Here is a 19,094-nt window from a genome sequence, read left to right on the forward strand (position 1 = left end):
CGCTGCAATGACTTTAGGTCCAGTCCAGGCACAGGCTGTTACCTTGCTGCTCTGGAGGCCTGGCCCGGGGAAGTGGCAGTGGGGACCCACATGTGGCAGCCTTGATTGAGGAGATGGTCAACTGGGAAGGGGCCCAAGTGGGCTGAGTACTAACCGTGCAGATTCCCGGGCCCCCCCCCCCCCCCCCCCCTCACCTCCCCCCACAATAAGAGCTCCGGGGCAGAGCCCAGGAATCATTGTGCCTAGCAAGCTGGTACCCATGCAAGGGTTCTAGCCACTGCACTTTGAGAACCGGGAGACAGTATCAACCATCCAAAGGCCTGGAAACTACGCTTCAGAAGGCAGTCACAGATTCAAGCCTCTGCGGGGGAGGGGAGGGACGCGCTTGGGAGCCCAGAGACTCTGGTCAGGTCCGCCCCCCTGCTGTAGGGGATGGGGGTGGGGAGAGCCGAGGGGCCTATACCGCTGTGGGGCAGAGAAGGGCCCAGCAAAGCCACTTGTCTTCCCCCTGGCGTCTGAGGTCAGGTACTGCAGACCCAGAGGGCAGGCTGACCAGCTGCTGCCCCAGGGAAAGGGGCCAAGGATCAGCTCAAACCTTGCTTCTTCCAGGAAGCCTCTCCAAACTTCCTCTGCCTCTCTCTGCTCCTGCAGAGCTCATCTCTGAAACACACCACCTCACTTTGCTACACCTCCCCCTAAGGTCTCTAAAACAGTCATTTTCGAGCTTATGCAAACACTGATAGTTTTATCTCATTAAGTGGGGAGCCTTAGGGATACTGTTGACAGCTGAAGGTCTACGGATATTAATTAGAGTTACAAAGATTGCAACCAAGGAGCAAATGCCAGGGATATAGCTGAAGGGAGAAAGGGGAGGGGAGAAAGAGAACTCTCCCTTCCAATATGATCCAACTTCAATAACATAGATCAATCAAGAGATAGCGGAAAGGCTACCCATTGTCAGCCTCATCTATAGGACACTGTGGAAAAGGCAAAATCGCGGAGACATAAATTAGCTCGTGGTTATCAGGGAAGATCTGGGGATGAGCTGAAGACGACAATTGCTTTGCAATCATGCTTGAAGGCAGGAGGAGGGGGAACCACACGGCAGAGCAGGGGTGGGTTAGAGAAGGTCCCAGAGCACACCCTACCTCCAGAAACCACGTGGCAGTAGTGGAGAAAGATTAGCCTACTCAGCCAGCACACAGAGCCCTCCCCGCCCTGCCCTGGCCACTGATGAATGTCACTGGGATGCGAGAGGCCCAGAAAGTATGCTGCCAAGGATTCCATGCACAGCAGGTCACAGCATCTGGGGTAGGAAATGAGATCAACAGTAAGAGCAACTGGGCGCCTGGGTGGCTCAGTGGGTTAAGCCGCTGCCTTCGGCTCAGGTCATGATCTCAGGGTCCTGGGATCGAGTCCCGCATCGGGCTCTCTGCTCAGCAGGGAGCCTGCTTCCTCCTCTCTCTCTCTGCCTGCCTCTCTGCCTACTTGTAATCTCTCTCTGTCAAATAAATAAATAAATCTTTAAAAAAAAAAAAAAAAAAAAACAGTAAGAGCAACTGATTAGAGCTTCCCCTGTGCCGGGTATGGTGTGCGTTGGGCTTCACAGGTATTATCTCATTTGATCTTCACGACAATCTTACGGAGTTTTACTACACCCCATGTAACAAAGGAGGGGACCAGAGCCCAGAGATGTTAGGTAATCTGCACAAAGTAACACAGCTGGTAAGAGAGGATGGGATTCGAACACAGGCACCTTTGGCTTCAGAGCCCTGGGCCTTAACCAGCACTGCTCTTCAGAGCCACAAGGGCCAATGACAGCAGAGTCTCCTCCCCTTCCTGCAGTGCACCCATCCTGCCTTGGTTTGCACACCCCTGTTGGCGGGTACTCACGTTTTTTCCAGGAAGGTCATGCTTAAATGAACTTAAAGTTGACTTCTGAATACACGCACCCACACTCAGTCACCCCTCAGGGCCCTGAGTCAGTGTTGCCCAGCAAACATTACCGCCTGCTCCTGGGCACTGGGGAGGATTGTACTTCCTGGTCGCCAGGACTTAGGTATTCCTATATGCCTTCCTCTGGCCAAGGAAGTGGGAACAGACACTTTATAGGCCATTGTCCAGTTCCCTGCTTCCAATGCTACAGTGTTTGGGAGGCTCACGTCTGGAGGAAACCCTCCTCGGCGTGGACTCCTGAGTGATGAGGACGAGCGGAGCCTCCCTCCTGATCTGTGTGGTGATGTGAGCAGGAAGTAAGGCTTGCCTGGGTAAGCCACTGAGATTTGGGGATCGTATGTTACTGCAGCAATACCGAGCCTAGCCTGGCTAAATGGGCCACAGAGCAAGTCAGTCTGCTCAGGGCCAGCAACAATCCAGACTCCCCCAAATCTCCTCTAAGCTACCTAGTCCCAATTTTTTAGCCAAGCCTCCCACGACTTAGTTAGCTGACTTCTTCCCTGCTCTTCTCTTCAGGATACATTACAACATGAGAACTGGACACAACATTCAGCAAAGCCTGTTGCCTCTTCCCTCCTCCTCCGTGCCCTACCCTAGGGATGCAGCCCATGATTTCACTGGCCTTCACCAGGACAGCAAGGCCAGCTCCACCCCAACCCCCAAGATTCCATTCTGACCGGCCTGGCTCTAATTCTTTGGGCCTCTACTACTAACTTAACTGGGTCACTGTGGGCAAGTTACTTAACCTCTCTGAGCCTTATTCTCAAATGAAGGATGGATATAATAAGACCGACCTTGAGATAGTGGTCCGTGTCAGGTGAAGCACCCAGCTGCTCCCTAAGGGCTAGAAGCTCTGTGCAGATGCTACTTCTCTTCCTGTCCCCCCACTCCATCTCCTCCAGGCTCCCAAGATGGGGAAGGGGGAAGGCATTTCTGGAATGAGGCCCCAGGCGACTCTTGTACTGTGGCTGGGCCCTAAGCCTCAGTCTTAGACCAGTTGGAGGGGGGGCCTCCTGCCCTCCCTTGCAGGTTGCAGCTGTCTGCTCCCCCAGCCCCCATTCCAGGGGGGCTGTCCCATGGGGGTGGGGAAGAGGGAAGTGGACTCCGGGCTGCAGATGTTCAGTGCTCAGAGAAGGCTGCTAGGCTAATCCCGGGGCTGCTGGCAAGGCTGGGCCAGAGTCTCAGAAGTAGGCTTCCAAGAGGCCCTCTCCTGCCTGCCGGCTGCCTGTGGCTCGGCTCGAATTCCCGAGGCCCCCAGCTCGGGAACAGCTGCGTGGCTGCCCCTCCCTGCCTCCGATCTCTCTCCTCTGTTCTCTCCACATGAGTTAAACGGACAGGGGAGCAGTGCTAACCCAGGGTCTGGACGGAATCCAGGTGTCTCCCGGCCACGCAAACCAGTTCTCCGAAGCCTCAAGGAGCTCAGAGCCACGGGGTCTCTTGGGCCTTTCAACTTGGAGACATGTTTCTTGCTGCTCTTCTTTTGGCAGAAAGTCTCGGGTCCAGCTTTGATGCTTGCACTTTTGCCTGCCCCTCTGCTCCCTGGCTGGCCGCACTTTTCAAGATACCCTCTAACCAGGGTGGTGGGGCAGGACTGGACCTGGGGTGGGACTCAGCAGCAACCTCACCGACAAGCCTCCCCAGCCTCCTCCCTCCCCACCCAGGTCTCTACCCGCCTCTCCTAACTGCCTCCCTTCCCATGTCGCCATTGTCACCACCCCCCCCCCCGCAGAGGGGGGTGCGTGTGTGCGCACGTGCCTGTGGGTGTGTACTCACTACCATTTTCTGAATGTTTGTTACAGGAAAAGCTTGTGTTATTTTATCCTCCACGTTCTTGCTGCTTCTCTTTGACAAACACGGAAATAGACAAGAAGAGAGGGTGAGAATCTTGACTTGTTCACAGAAATAGGAAATGACAAAGCCAGGATATGACCCCAGTTTTGATGCTCTGATGACTTCTGCACCCATGTCCCCTCTCCAGCCAACCATGGAGTCTGGTAAGGACTAGTCCTCTGCGCGGGAGCATGTGGGACAGCTACGTGATTTACCTCCACTCGATATAGAGCCCCACCTGAGCCACAGATGTAGGTGCCCCTGTAGCTGAATGTGTCTCAGGAATGACACGGAGGACAGCCTGATATAGCCAGGGGAAGGGAGATCCCCACCATCCCAGCGTGCTGGGGTGAAGCACGGGACAGGACGGCAGAATCTGTTGCCCTCGGCTGGGTCCCCAGGCTCTGCCACTGGACTGTTCCTCTTCAGGTTGGGAGTAATTCCAGGTGAACATAAGGGTACTTCTCATGAGTGACCTTAAATACAAGCCAGCATCCACCAAAGAAATCAGGTTTGAGCCAAGGCAAGGGGAATACCTGCCCTCATGGGTTTGTTGAAGGATCACGTGGAGGGGTCCACCAGGTGTCTCCTGAGATATTTCCAAGGGTGACTTTGATGCTACATGGTCTCTGCCTGTGATTACAAACTAAGTCCAAGCATGAACAGTTGTCCCTACTCGCAGGGAAATTGCCTCTGATGATGAGATCCCAGGACTGGAGAGAAATCTGGGGAAAGACTGGAGACCTGGGGCTTCCAGGGACCTTGGTCTCCCTTTGAGATCCCCAGAGTTCCCTGTTGCCCTTCCCCATCTAGGTTTTCAGTGTGGGGCAAGGCACACTGCTGGACAGAGAATGGGGTCTGGGCTCCAACATGGCTCTGCAAGAGACCCCGGGCGGGTCACTTACGATCCACATGGGCCCCACGTTCCGCAACTGTCAGATGAGGTTGTTGGACAAGTAATTCTGCTGAGGCACTGGGGGCCCTTGGGGACTGCATCTGGAATGGGGAGGGCTCCAAACCCTAGCCCAGGGAGCGGCACGGACTCTAAGACTTATTGTATCTTGACTGAGGCTTCCAGCAGCCTCTGCCCACTTCTGGTGGTTGCTTCTGGTTCAGGGATGGCTTCTAGATCTGCTTCCAGACACGGTATCATCACCTCATTTTCCAGGTGAGAGAGACACCTGTTGCCCATAGGGCCTTCCCCCCACCCATCTCCTTTCCAATACCTCCATCCTCCCTCTGTCTCTCTGTTGTGAAGCTCCCATGTCCTGGCACTGTGCTCCCAGGCCTGCCCCTTTGCAAAGCCTCAGGGTCAGGTCTGCTCAGAACCTCCCCCGACCATAATCAACTAGGTGCCCCTAATTCCCTGAAGAATTGCCCCCTGTCTTTTCCCCTCTGTTTCAAAAGTCTACATTTGGGCTTGAAATAGTCATGGGCCCAGTTGCCCTTCAACACCAGCTGGTGACCTTGGACAGGTCACCTCAACTCTCTGAGCCTTCGCTTTGACATTTTGAAAGAGTGCCTAAAATAATAACAATAATTCCAGCAGTGACCATGTGTTGGGTGTTTATCATGAGCCAAGCTGAAAATCAAGTCCTTAACATACAACTCAACACCAAAAAACCCCAAGCAATCTGATGAAAAACTGAGCAGAAGACCTGCATAGACATTTCTCCAAAGAAGACATCCAGATGGCCAGCGGACACATGAAAGGAAGTGCGACATCACTCATCATCAAGGAAATGCAAATCAAAACCACCATGAGCTATCACCTGACACATGTCAGAATGGCCAGAACCAAACGACAAGCAACACCAAGTGTTGGCGAGCATGTGGAGAAAAAGGAGCCCTCCTGCACTGCTGGTGGGAATGCAAAACTGGTGCAGTCACTCCAGAAAACAGTATGGAGGTTCCTTCAAAAATTAGAAATAAAAAAATTAGGGGCGCCTAGGTGGCTCAGTGGATTAAGGCCTCTGTCTTCGGCTCAGGTCATGATCCCAGGGTCCTGGGATTGAGTCCCTCGTCGGGCTCTCTGCTCGGCGGGGAGCCTGCTTCCTCCTCCCTCTCTGTCTGCCTCTCTGCCTGCTTATGATCTCTGTCAAATAAATAAATAAAATCTTAAAAAAAAACTTTTCAAAAAAGAAATAAAAAAATTAAAAATAGAAATACTATATGATCCATTAGTGGGTATTTACCCAACGAGTACAAAAATACTCATTTAAAAAGATATATGCTTCCCTATATTTTTTGCAATGTTATTTATAACATTATAAATATAAACATAAAATATAAAATATAAAAACATAGATATCTATATATATATCTTCGTGTGTGTGTATATATATGTATACATATATTTTCATATATATGAATATTACTCAGCCATAAAAAATAATGAAATCTTGCCACTTGGAACAACGTGGATGGATCTAGAAGGTATTAGGCTAAGTGAAGAAAGACAGAGAGCACCCAGCCTTGGAAGCCAAAAGTCCTGTTGTCATCACTTGGGGTGAGCAAAGCCCCAGTCAGAGTCATCCCCATAAAGTGCAGGGGGACAGTGAGTGTGACAAGCCCGTCAGGCACCGTCCTGCCCGGACAGCATTATGACTGCCGTGGGGGCTTGCTGGGGCAGCTGCTGGGCAGTATGTCCTGAAGAGCTTGACTTGCTTTGGCCCTTATTCAGATCCTGTGGTCCGGGGCTGAAGGAGAAGAGGATGGGGAGAGACCGGAAGGTGGGAGGGAGGGAAGGGGTGAGAATGAGCTCCCAAAGAAGCCTCCGCGGCTGCTGGCCAGTGGGTGGAGCCCATGGTGTACAAAGCCTCATTGTGTGGGCCTGAGTCTTACCGGAGCCCTCCTGAACATGATCACCTGGATAGGACGTGGGCTGTCCAGGTGGGGAAACTGAGTCCCTGGAAGCAGCAGAGGCTTGCCCAGTCGAGAGCCAAGCCAGGGATCGAAACTGGATCTTCTGATTCTCAGTTTGAGCTTGATTTGCCTTTTAGACATCAGCGTGGGGCCTGGGTGCAGGCTTGCAGGGGCTGTCCTACTCCCCCCTGGGCCCGTTCCGTAGCTATGGAAGGAAACAAGGAGGCCAGTCCCCTTCCATACAGTGGGGTGGGGATGGACGAACCAGTGCTGGTTCCAGCTGCCCCCCAAGGCTCCCACAAGCCTTTTCTGCCCTAGCAGCTTCCCTCTCCCTCTGCAAAATGGAGAACTTCAGTTCTCTGGCAGGTAGTTGCGGGGTCAAATGAGAACATACCTGAGAAAGGGGGTTGCAGGCTGTAAAGCCCTAACCCGAGGGAAGGGGAGCTTGCTAATGTCTCTGGCGCACCGGGGTCCCCGGGGAAGGAGAGGTCGGGCTGTCCTGTCCTGCTGGAGGAAGGACTGGACCAAGTGTGTACTTACCTCACCCCGCTCTGGGCTCTGTGGGCTAGGAAGACAGTTGAACCAAAGCCTGGCCCCCAGCCCTGGAAAAGAACTACACACAAGGTGATTTCATCTGCCCACCTCCCCAGACATGGGCTAAATTAAGGGCATCCCAAGCCATAGTTCCGTTCCTATAAACTGAATACAATCTTCCTCCCGCCCCCTCCTGCCTGCAGCTGCGCCTTCCTTCCATCAGAGCGGTGGCTACAGAGCTGATAGGAACCCCAACCACAGCCCCAGGGGCTGCCTCTGACCCCTGGCTGTGCCTGGGTGGTGAGTGAGTGGGGGGACAGCATGGGGAAGGGAGTTGCCCCCAGACCCTCACCACAGGCCAAAGCCCAGGTGGCATGTCGGGGCAAAGTACCCCCAGCCTTCCCCTGTTGCTTCCACACATACTTTTCCAGCCCCTTCTAAATGTTGCGCCCTCTCCTTCAGGTAAAATGGGTCCCTGCCCTCAAGGAGCTACCAGGGGCTCAAAAAGGGGACCTCCTGGGTAAATTAAGCACTGTTACAAGGTGGCTAGTGCTACTCTGGAAACAGAGAAGAAAGACCCCTCTCTGAAGGGGCCAGGAGAGCCAGTGGGGTGGAGGGGGACAAGGAGGCACTGCAGTTTGAAAGAGGGAGGTCTGGACAGGCTTCCTGGGGATGACGGCAGCCAAGGTCCCCGACCTCTCCCCAGCCAAGGGATTTAAAGTTTTCAGTTGCTGGCATCTGGCGTTCGTTTTGCCTTTTCTCAGGAGTGGGAGGACATAGAGTGTTTGGCAGGGCTATTCTGGGTCAGGCTCGGGGACAGCTTCTCTGTGTCCTGGTCAGGGGGAGGCTCGTCTAGGGGCAGAAGTTGCCCCTGGAGCTCAAGGCAGCTGGTGTGCCTCAGGGAGACCTGTGGTGGGGATCAGGCCAGAGTGAAATCCCCATCCGTGCCAAGCATGTGGGCCTTATTTAAAACAAAAGACACCCCAGTGAACACCCTGAAGACAGGCCTCGTCGGGGCGTGCTGTCCTGGCTGGGCCGGGGCCCCGCAGCGCCTGAGGTCCATGAACTAGGACGCGAGTGCCACTAGAGCCCAGCGTGTTTGTCCCAGCCCTGCACGTGCTCCCACACACTCACACACACAGCACCGCACACACTCACACATACTGCTCATCACACATCTGTCCCCATGATGAGAACGTAGCCACCACATATACACACACACACACCTACCACAGCACCCAACTCAGAAGGACCCCCCCCATGCACACTCACACAGATGGATCCTCACGCGGCGTAGACCCACAACACATATACACACCCCCCACACACATACACAGTATGCCCCAGGCCATCTCACATGCACGCGTGCACACACGCCCTCACAGACACACATCGTATGTCCACCTACCACCACATATACACACACAGGCCGCACACCCCCGCACTTTATCGCCCTTAAGGAGCAGGCCTGATGGGGCTACAACAGCTCTCGAAACCGTCTCTGTCGCTTACGTAGCTGGGTGAGTTCTGACTCCTTGACCCGGTCCCTACAAGGTATCCATCTGACAACCACTTTAAGATTTAGTTAGTGAGTTAGTTGGTTGAGAAAGGGGGGCAGAGTGAGTGAGGGAAGAGGCAGAGAGAGAGAATCTCAAGCAGACTGAGCGGGAGCCCGTCGATGCCACTCGGGTCCGATCTCAAGACCCTGAGATCATGACCTGAGCGGAAACCAAGAGTCAGGGGCTTCTCCGACGGAGCTGCCCAGGTGCCCCCTGCCTGACTACCACGTTATCTCTGTTCCAGCGCAGCTCGGAGTGAGAAGGTCAGAACTGTCTCTATGTCGCTTCATAAAATGCCCAGCAAGGAAGGGACTTTTTCTTCCATCTCGTGGAGCTCTCTGGGACAAGGGGAAGATTCTCCAGCACAAATGTCAGAAACCAGGTTTTACCCCTAGCCTGTCGGCTACCGGTTACATGCATGTTACTGGGCAAAGACACTTCGCTCCTCGAAACATTAGTTTCTTCATCCACAAAATGGGAATGGAAACCGCGTTTTCCAAACTTCTTAGCGGGGGTGAAACTCCCTGTGAAATGGCTTTGCAACCTTGAAGTCATGCCGATACGAAATGGGATCACCAGTAATTTGGACGAATTGTATGGGCTTTGTTGCTTAACCAGGCAGGAAGCACAGGTGGGTGGATGGAGAGCATGTCTTCTTGTCCTCTGTCTCCCTGCTGCTTCCAGGAGGAGGCTTGAGGGAGTCACGTGAACATGGAGATGGCGCTCCACCGTGGGCCACCTCTTCTCATCCCAGGACCCAGCAGAAAGTGCTTTTTGCCAACAACCATTCTCCGATGGGCTGTCCAGGGCCGAGAAGCTAGGGATGGGGAGAGCAACAAGGCAGGGCAGAGAGCCTAGCTGGGGAGGAGAGACAGAGAGCTACAGCGTCACCAGCCCTAGTTTGCCTTCCTTGATTGGGGCTGATGCCAGCCTACTTTGCAGAAAGCACTGGAAGGCCACCTGGACTGCAAGAGAGCTTTTCTGTGTGAGGTTATAGTTGCTCTGAGCGGTCGCAGGGCTGGGCGTCCTAGGCAAGAACATGACTAGGTCCTGGGGTACACTGTAAAAAACTACAGTAAAGCTCTTAAGGCTTCCTGGAAAATGGGGACTCTGTCCTTCTCAAAATCCACAGAACGTTGTAATAGTTTAGCTGGGGGCCCCAGGTTGGCAACTCTGAGCCACTGCTACTTAGTTTGGGTCTCTCTCATGTGACAATCCTAATGGCACCTTCTGGAGTTGAGGCAGCAGCCTTGCAGCTCTGGGGACAGTCTCACTCATTCTAGTTTCTAAACTCAAAAAGTGAAAATGTTGATGAGTACCACTACTGTATTTGTCTTCTACTGCTGCATAACAAATTCACCAGAGTTAAAAAGAGGAACCATCTGTTGGTTCACTGATGAGCAGCCCAGAAGCCCACGCACGGCATGGCAGGTGGGCTCAGGATCCTACAGGCCAACACCAAGGAGTTGGCTGGGCTGTGATCTCATCTAGAATTCTGGGTCCTCTTCCAAGCTCATAGGGTTGTGGTAAATTTAACTCCTTGAGGTTGTAGGCCTGAGGTCCCTGGGTCCTCGCTGACTGTCAATCAGGATCTGTTCTCAGCTCCTAGAGATCATCTGTATTGCCACAGAGGCCCCCTCATCTTCAAAGCCATGTATGTCACATCTTTCATGCTTTGAATCTCTGACTTTCTGTTTCTGATCTCTAGAACAGGTTTAAAAGGACCTTAGGACTTGGTCAGGCCAACCTGGTTAATCTCCTACTTGAACTCACATGCAACTGGTTAGTTACCACAGTCACATCTGCAAAATTCCTTTTGCCATATAATATGACACAATCGCCAATGATACCTGTCATATTCGCAGGTTTGGTCTATACTCTGGTGCTGGACATCTTAGCATTCTGCTTACTACAACTACATTATCATTCATAACTTCAAGTCTTCAAAAGACATTCATAAGGAGGAAAAGAGATAACAATTTATCAATATACATAGATGATAAAAGAGTTGTATCTCAAATATAGTTTATAACGCCTACAGATTAATGGTGGCGGGGGGAGACAAAACAAGAGAAAACCAGACAAGGAAATAATAAACAGGCATTTCTCAGAAGGAAGGCAGAATAATGAATGTATGGAAACATGCTCATTATTAATTGGGGAAAAATAAATGAAAACCCAGTAAAGCACCATTTCACCCTCACCAAATTAGCAAAATTGTAAAAAAATCTGACAGCATCAAGTACTTGCAGTGAATATGGAGTAATGGGAACCTGCACACACTCCTAATGTGAGTTTCCATTGGCGCAACCTCCTGGGATAATGAAATGTAATTATTTCTGAAGTTGAAAATGCACATGATCTATAACCCAACAATTACACTCCCTAGGTATGTAGTTGACAGAAATATACCCACATGGATGTCCAAGGCAGCAAAAATCTGGAAACAACAGGAAAGAATTCAAATGCCCTCCACAGTAACATGTATAAATAAATTAAAATATATTCATACAATAGATGACTTCAGAGGCAATAGTATGGTTCCATTTCTTAAAACTGGTGGAGACTACACAGGTGTTGGTTCCATTGTTCCTTCGGGAAGTCTTTCTAACTCCTTTGTCCCTTCCCCTGAGCAGAAAGAAGTCAGAGGAGGACAGGTGCTTAGAGATCCGGAGCCTAACCCATGGCGTCACAAACAAGGAGACAAGGGAAGAAGATACGTGTCAGGTTTTCCAAGGGCTTCTCTTGATCCGTCCTCTTTCCCGTCTCAGTACCCATCTATAACATTCTCTTCATCTTTCAAGGTCTTCCCTCCGGATGCTTGGAGACCATCCTAGCCCATGCACCCAGTGAGAAGCCCAAAGTTCAGAGAGGTTGAAGGATGTGCTCAAGGCACACAGGCACGGGGAGGCGGCTCGAGCTCTCTGGCCGTCTTTACTGGCAGCATCCAAGGCTAATTCATATCTCTACTCTATAGCATCCTCAAAGATGGTCCCTATAAACGGGAAGTGCTCAGTTAATGCAGCCCTGCCCATCTTGGGTTTGCAACTCTTCTTTTGCAACTTTTGCAACTCTTTGCAAAAGAGCTTTGAACAAGAGCTTTACAACTCTTATTTTGATACTGCTACACAGGAAATGACCAGCAGATGGTAGCATTTCCCTTTCCTGGCTCCTAACTCTTCCCAATTGCAAGCGTAAAGAGAGGAAAATTGGCTTTTTTCCCTTCTGTTCTCCAAACTCGGATGTCAGTATATCCCAAGGGCCTATTGCTCCCATTCAAAGCATGCATCTGCTTACTCCTTTGCTGGGAAAAGCCTACTTCGCATCTGCGGAAACTCCAGTGTTAGACACTGAAGGAGGAGAGCACGGGGATGTGCAGCAAGCACATGAATGAAGCCTTATGAAATACTGATTCCCCCCCACTGGGATACAGTGAGCAGAGAATGTGGCTTGCTTAAGGTTCCCATTTTCCTTCGGGGAAACAGGCTCAGAGAGGTAGGGCAATGTGCTCAAAGTCACACAGCAAGGTCAGATTTTCTGACTCCCAATCCAGTGCACCCTGTGAGTTTTGCCAAGTTAATTCTCAAAGGCAAAACCTACCCTGAGGGCATTTTTCAACCTATATATGCAGACAGGACATCTGAAAGTTAAAACACAATTCAAAATGCTATATGGTGAATAATAAGGGAACAGCATAGGAAAGAAGTGGGGGCTCAGAGGAGCAGACCTTACCATTTTCAGGGTGGGGGTGTGTGTGTGTGAAGACCTGTGAGGTCAGGGAAGAGCTCCTAGAAAGAGAGGAGCTCTTACCCTTGAAAGTCAAGATGTACAAAAGACAAGGAGCCGTGGTGGAAACTGTAGATCAGGATGGCAAATGTGTGACCTGGGTCTGCAACTTTCTTTATTCTTCTGCACCCTCCATCCAGCACCCGGGCCCATGGTAGTCATCATTAATCGATTGCTGGACTCTTTCCCCCTGAGCACTGGGCCTGCCCAGGATCCGTTCTAGCACAGGGCTCGGGGCATCCCCTTCCAGCCCATCACAGGCGGCCCGGCAGATGAAGGCTGCTTGCTCCTCCCGGGCCTGCTCTGCGGCCTCCCTGCTCGCTTGCTGTCCTTTATTGCTCACGCCCTGGGGGGCCAGGAGCCTCGCTGAATCATTTACACACACCTGCCATTCAATCCACTGGACAACAAAATCTCAGGTTTACAAATAACTGAAACTGAGGTACAGAGGTGTTAAAAACCTTTCCGTGGCAGAGCCAGGATGCACCCCCACGCCTGTGTGCCTCCCAAGCCCAGGCTCTGGAGACTGCTAGAGTGTTGTGTAAGCCAGTGCGGGAGAAGGGCTGCGGTTTAGGCCCTTGTTGGGAAGGTAGTAATGAGACTAATGGGGCTTCAGTGGACACCGAGTCCCAGAGAACAGGGGGCATCAGAGGTGCTTTGTTTGATCGTGCATTCCTTTGACATATATTTATTAAGCACCTACTGTATGCCAGATACCTTATAGAAGCTGGGAGTATAGCTATTAACAAAAGAGGCAAGACACCCCGCCCTCAGTCGGGGGAGTCTAACAAGTGCGCTATATGTCAGGTGCTGTGGGGAAAAGTAAAGACTGGAGAAAGCCGTGACGAGTTATACGGGTTCTCAGGCCTGGGAGATAAGGGATGGCCTGGGCGCCTGAGCTTTCTGGAGTGACTGAGGCACATGGACATAAAGCCCTAAGGAGGCAGATCCTGATGGCCTCAAGGCAAATAATGGTGGTGAGGAGTCCGTGTGCGGAGGAAAGAGCGGGGCCTGCCAGCAGTTATGAGGGATTCCGGAGGCCTTCTTTGCTCTGCCGAAGGTGATGTGGCTGTGGGAAAGGCGATCTTTCAGAATACACAGGCTCCTGGGCCCCCTCGGACGCTGGCTGGTGTGGGATGGAGGCAGAGTTCTGTGTATGCCTCATACTATATACGAGCACCTAACAGAATCGATTTCATTCTTCAGGGGTCTTTGACCACCGCCCCGTGGATGGGGCTGGAGCAGGGTGGGAGGTGAATTTTCAGCCTCTGGGCCCTAACTCCCAGCAGGGCACTGGGAGGAACTCCATACCATGAACAGTGGAAAGCATGGAAACGTGCTGGTCACTATCGACAAGATGCTTGGTGTTTAGTTGGTGGAGGAAAATGACTTTCCAGGAGTCTGTTCAATAGGAAGCCAGGAAGTCTGTTGTTCCAGCGTAGTGCCCTCTGTGTGCCCAAGCTCACAGACAGGTTAGCTAGGCTTTGGGGAAAATAAACATGCAGAAATAAGATGGACTTGGGTGGCTCAGTCAGTTAGCATCCAACTCTTGATTTTGGCTCAGGTCATGATCTCAGGGTCTTTGGATTGAGCCCCGTGTCGGGCTCTGTGCTCAATATGGAGTCGGCTTGTCCCTCTGCTTCTGCTCCTCCCCTGGCTCACATTCTCTCCCTCCCTCCCTCTCTCTTTCTCTCTCAAGTAAATAAATAAAATTAATTATTTTAAAAAAGGAAATGGGCTTGCTCTGCTAGGGTTCAGGTCTCCCTTGGGTGCATGAGCAATGTGGAAGGGAGTAGAAAGGAGGAAGAATTTGAGAAGTCTCGTGGCCAGTTCTTTCATGCCAACTTGCCCCATCTCCCCCCGAGGGTTCAGTGCTTTATGGAGGCTTTCTTGTGGCCAGGAGGGAACCATGAAGCATGTTCTTCACTTGGGCTCTGCAAGCATTCTAGGAATAGTGTACCCTCTCAAGCAGGGGGGATTAGTATACATATAAGTCCCTGCGTGACTATAGGGATGCACACCTGTGCGCATCCAGCTTTCTTCAAATGCCCCTAGCATGTCTATGCTAGTTATCAGTTTATGACTTTTCAGCTCCAAGTTCACCCACAAATAGCTGCTTCCTGCTAATGGTCAGGACCCCCACAAGCATCTTGCCTTTATAGTGAGCGTGTTGGTAAGTCTTCTAGCAGAGTGTGCCGGGAGAACTCCACAGGAGGACGAAACTTCTGCTGTTGGTACAGGACAGGACATCCTGTGGTTCTCTGTCCCACCCATGTGTCCGGGAGGTCCCCCAGAGACCTAAGCGTCTTGTCCAGCCTGGTGATCACCTTCCCACGACCCTCCCCAAACGGACACTGTGTGTTCCTTGCTGCCCACCTACACTGCCATCTGACCCCTTCTAGATGCCCACAGACCCCACCACCAGGTTGTGACTCACCTGCACTCAGGCAGATTGCTTCATCCTGTCTAGCCACAGAAGGCCAGCTCTGGCCAAGACACACGCTAATTCCTCCACCATCCAAGGGGCTGCCATGATGCCTTCTCCAACAAGGTCTGGTCCACAGCCTTGAGAGGTGGCCCCCTTCTGAGGCTGTACCCCCTCCTTGGGTTCCCTTTCTCAGCTGCAGGGAGAGTAGCCTTCTAGGGCTCTCTCTGCATTCTACAGTTACTCTTTTATCACAGCATAGTTTTCTTTAGAGTCAACTCCCACTGCTTAACTGCTTACAACTCCCATTGTTTCCGTCTCCTGTTTCTGACTGAACCTAGACAGAGAACAGTGCTTAGCTCCCCAAGGATCTACATAGCTAGTCTCAGGTAAAACAAAAATAGAAAACTCTCAGCTCATTGCTCAGCACACAGAAAACTATAAACCCAAGTGGCTCTGTTACTACTCTGTGTTTGAGGCAGAGGTCACTTCCCCTGCTACCAAAGGGTTGTTGGCTCTGGAGAATCAGAGAATTGGCCTTAGGCATTTCCTCTTACCTGTTTAGCTTGAGCTGCATCTCCCCTGGGGTGGCAGGAACATAATGAGAAGGTAGAGCTATCATTTGTGGAGCACACCCCCTATAGGAAGCGGTGGATCAAGAGTTTTGTGTGTATTATTCGTCCCATTTGCAGACAAAAAAAAAAAAAGGCCAAGGACTCAAGAAGTTAGAATGTTGCCCAGCATTTCACAGCTGGCCCAGGCAGAGCTGGAATGTGAACCCTGTATAGCCTCTCCCAGAGCCCAGAGGCTTAACCACCATGATGAATTTCTTCGTGGCCAAGATCCATTGCTGTGTCCGGCCCTGTGCTAGATGAGTCACAGAGGTTACATAATGTGTCTCCATAACAACTGGGTTTGGCACGCAGTGTTTTGGTTCCTGTCACACAGATCAAGAGACTACATTTCTTACCCAAGGCTACTCAGCTAGTGAGCACGGAGGCAGGATTAGAGATGGGCCCTCTGGCTCCAGAGCTATGCATTTAACATCTAGAGTATGGCTGCTTCCCTGACTCCCGTAACAGAAGTGAACATTGGGGGCAGGATGTACGTAGATCTAGAGAGTGGGCTGGGTGAAGCATTGGGAAACACTTGACATGGCTGGCACTTGACTTCATATATGGTGTCCATGCATTTCCAACCATGCCATGTGGCATCAAAGATGAAAAGCTAGGGAGAGAGAAGGATAGAAGAGTCGATAGGCTTCTCTCCCTGTGTCATCGCCCTACTATACCTGTCCTAACCTCAGCTCTATGTGAGAGGGATCATCTGCAGGCATTTCTATAAGACTAGTTTGGAGACAGACCTGTGTTGGTTTCCAGCCCTCTTCTAGGGAGGGGATTGCCCAACACTCAAGACGGATGGCACAGCCCCTCAAGCACCTTGCCAACACCCAGGTCTGATTCCATTTCACCAATGGTGCCAACCTGAGTGATTAGTTCCCTTTGGACAGTTTCGTGCTTCTTTATCAGCTTAGCCCTAAGACCCTAGCAGCAGATACAGAGAGGGAAGTAGCACCTAAGAGTATTTGCAGATTCCAGAGAGTGAGGCCAAATAACACATTCATTTCTATAAGTTGTCCTCTTGGAGAGGTTGCTATGGACATAACAAGCCCCGTGCTCTACAACATCTCTGCAACAGGAGAGGGATCCATGTTCAAAGCTGTATTTTGCATCATGTTGCTCAGTATAGATTGAGGGCCTCCAATCAAAACACAATCCACTAAAAGTTAATCTTTAAAAAGACACAGGAAGCACTCAGGCGCTGAACTCTGCGGCTCTGGCTGAACTGGTATTATATGTATTTAAGAATATGAGTCTGGGGTGCCTGGGTGGCTCAGTGGGTTAAGCCTCTGCCTTTGGCTCAGGTCATGATCTTAGGGTCCTGGGATCAAGTCCTGCATCGGGCTCTCTGCTCAGCGGGGATTCTGCTTCCCCCCACCCCCGCCTGCCTCCCTGCCTACTTGTGATCTCTCTTTGTCAAATAAAGAAAATCTGTAAAAAAGAATATGTGTCTAGGGATTGAATAAAATACATACTTCATAGGTACTTGTCCACAGACAGCATTTCTTTCAGCCAAACTTTTAAACAGTACGTTGTGGCTCTGAGGCTGAGATTCGACTCGGAATGCTTGTACTTTCCGTTGCCACTTATGAAAGGAGCCACACGCATTAATAATAAACTAATCTGGGACTTCAGTTCAATCCTCTGAGGAAAACTGGGGCGCCAGCAAACGCATGTTCCTAAAGCAAAGGCCAACACACATCCCCTCCAACGTGCGTCAAGAGAACCCCTGCTGGTGGAGCCAAGAATTGCTTTAGGAGAAACTTCCAGAGTTCTCTAAGAACACCACAGCGGGGGGGGGGGGGGGGGGGGGGGGGGGGGTGGTAACTGAGACCCCACAGTTCCACCTGGGACTGTGCAATGTGAATAAAAGTCAGCCTGGGAAACAGGACAGCAGGTGTGGAAGCACAGATCCTTTCCGAACACACAGGCAGATACCTGCAGCCCCACTCAGGCCAAACAGCAATACCTGCTAGTCAAACCGGCTGTGAAATGCACTCCCTAAGTAACTAAACAGGGTAGCTTTTCTGCACATAACTGTTTTCTCCAAATCCCCTAAAGTTGGAGGATAGCTCTTAAAATGATTGTTGGGGATCCAGAATTGGTAACCCTTGTTTCTGGAGGTAATAAGAGAGTAGTAGTGATTGTCTATTAAGACCATTCTGTGGGTGCCTGGGGGGGCGCAGTCTGTTAAGCATCTGATTCTCAGTTTCTGCTCAGATCCTGATCTCGCTGTGGTGGGACTGAGCCCCCTGTCGGGCTTTGCTACGCGGAGCATGGAGTCTGCTTGAGATTCTCTCTCTGTCCCTCCCACTCGTGCTCTCTAAAATAAATAAATAAAACTTAAAAAAAAAAAAAAAAAGAAAGAAAGACCCAAATCAGATTTCCCAGAAAATCTTCAGTGCTTCTAATTCCCTGAACATTACTTGTCAGCTTTTTTTTTTTTTTTTTTTTTAAATACCAGTTTTTTTCTTTCCTGACATTTCCGGAGTTTGGGACTGAAGAGATAGACTACAGCACGTGTTCTATCCACTATCATGAAGGAGGAAGTCCGAGAGCCTTATTACACAGAATTTCAGCAAAATACATTTCCTGAAATTGTTTTTTAAAATATTTATTTCTATATGTTTATATGTAGTCATTGCATATGTTGCCTTATCAAGTATATTTCCTACAAGAGAACTTCCATTTTAAATGGGCGTGGACGAGGGGTGCCCCGGGGGGCTCATCAGTTAAGCTACGCACTCCTGATTTCATGGCTCACGTCATGACCTCAGGGTCATGAGACAGAGCCTCACTTCGGGCTCCACGCTCAGCACAGAAGCTGCTTCTCCCTCTCCCTCTGCTCCTCCTCTCACTGGCATGCTCTCTCTCTCTCTCTCAAATAAATAAATAAAATCTTTTAAAAATAAAACAAAAAATAAATGGGCACGGATGAGGATAAACTTTCATGCTTAAAACTTCATACATACAATGTTTGGAAGAGTTTTCCATAGACTAATTTCTGGTTCCAAACATATCAAATCTTGTTTCTCCTTCACTGCCTACATTTTTCTGAAAACAGGTGCGAGAGGACATGTTTATTATTGAACCGTCTCCGGCTCTCCTGGCTGAATCAGAGCCGTGTTCCTAGAAACCATTCCCACCCTGAAAGATGAGCAGTAATGTAACCACACACAGAAGTGACTGGAAATGGCACGAACATATCTTATTAAACTCTAACTAAGAGAATCTTCAGCTTGCCTTTTTTTAGCTAAATCCCAAAAATGCCTATGGCTCCTCTGATGTGAGGGGTTTTTGGAGAACTCAGGGTAGAAAGAACCAGATGTCTTAATTGCTTGTATTTAAAATAGCTTATTTCTGCAAACTCTACAAAAACATTGGACCATAGAAAGGTTTGCTAAGCCTCTCCCATGAGGAGCTCACGGAGGTGAGGCACCCTGTAGTGCTCCCTCAGCTGAGATACAGAAGCCGAGAGAAAAAGCAGGTTGAGCAGGAAAGATGATTAGTTCACTTTTT

This window comes from Mustela nigripes, chromosome 4 (assembly GCF_022355385.1).
Source record: "Mustela nigripes isolate SB6536 chromosome 4, MUSNIG.SB6536, whole genome shotgun sequence".
Lineage (NCBI taxonomy): Eukaryota > Metazoa > Chordata > Mammalia > Carnivora > Mustelidae > Mustela > Mustela nigripes.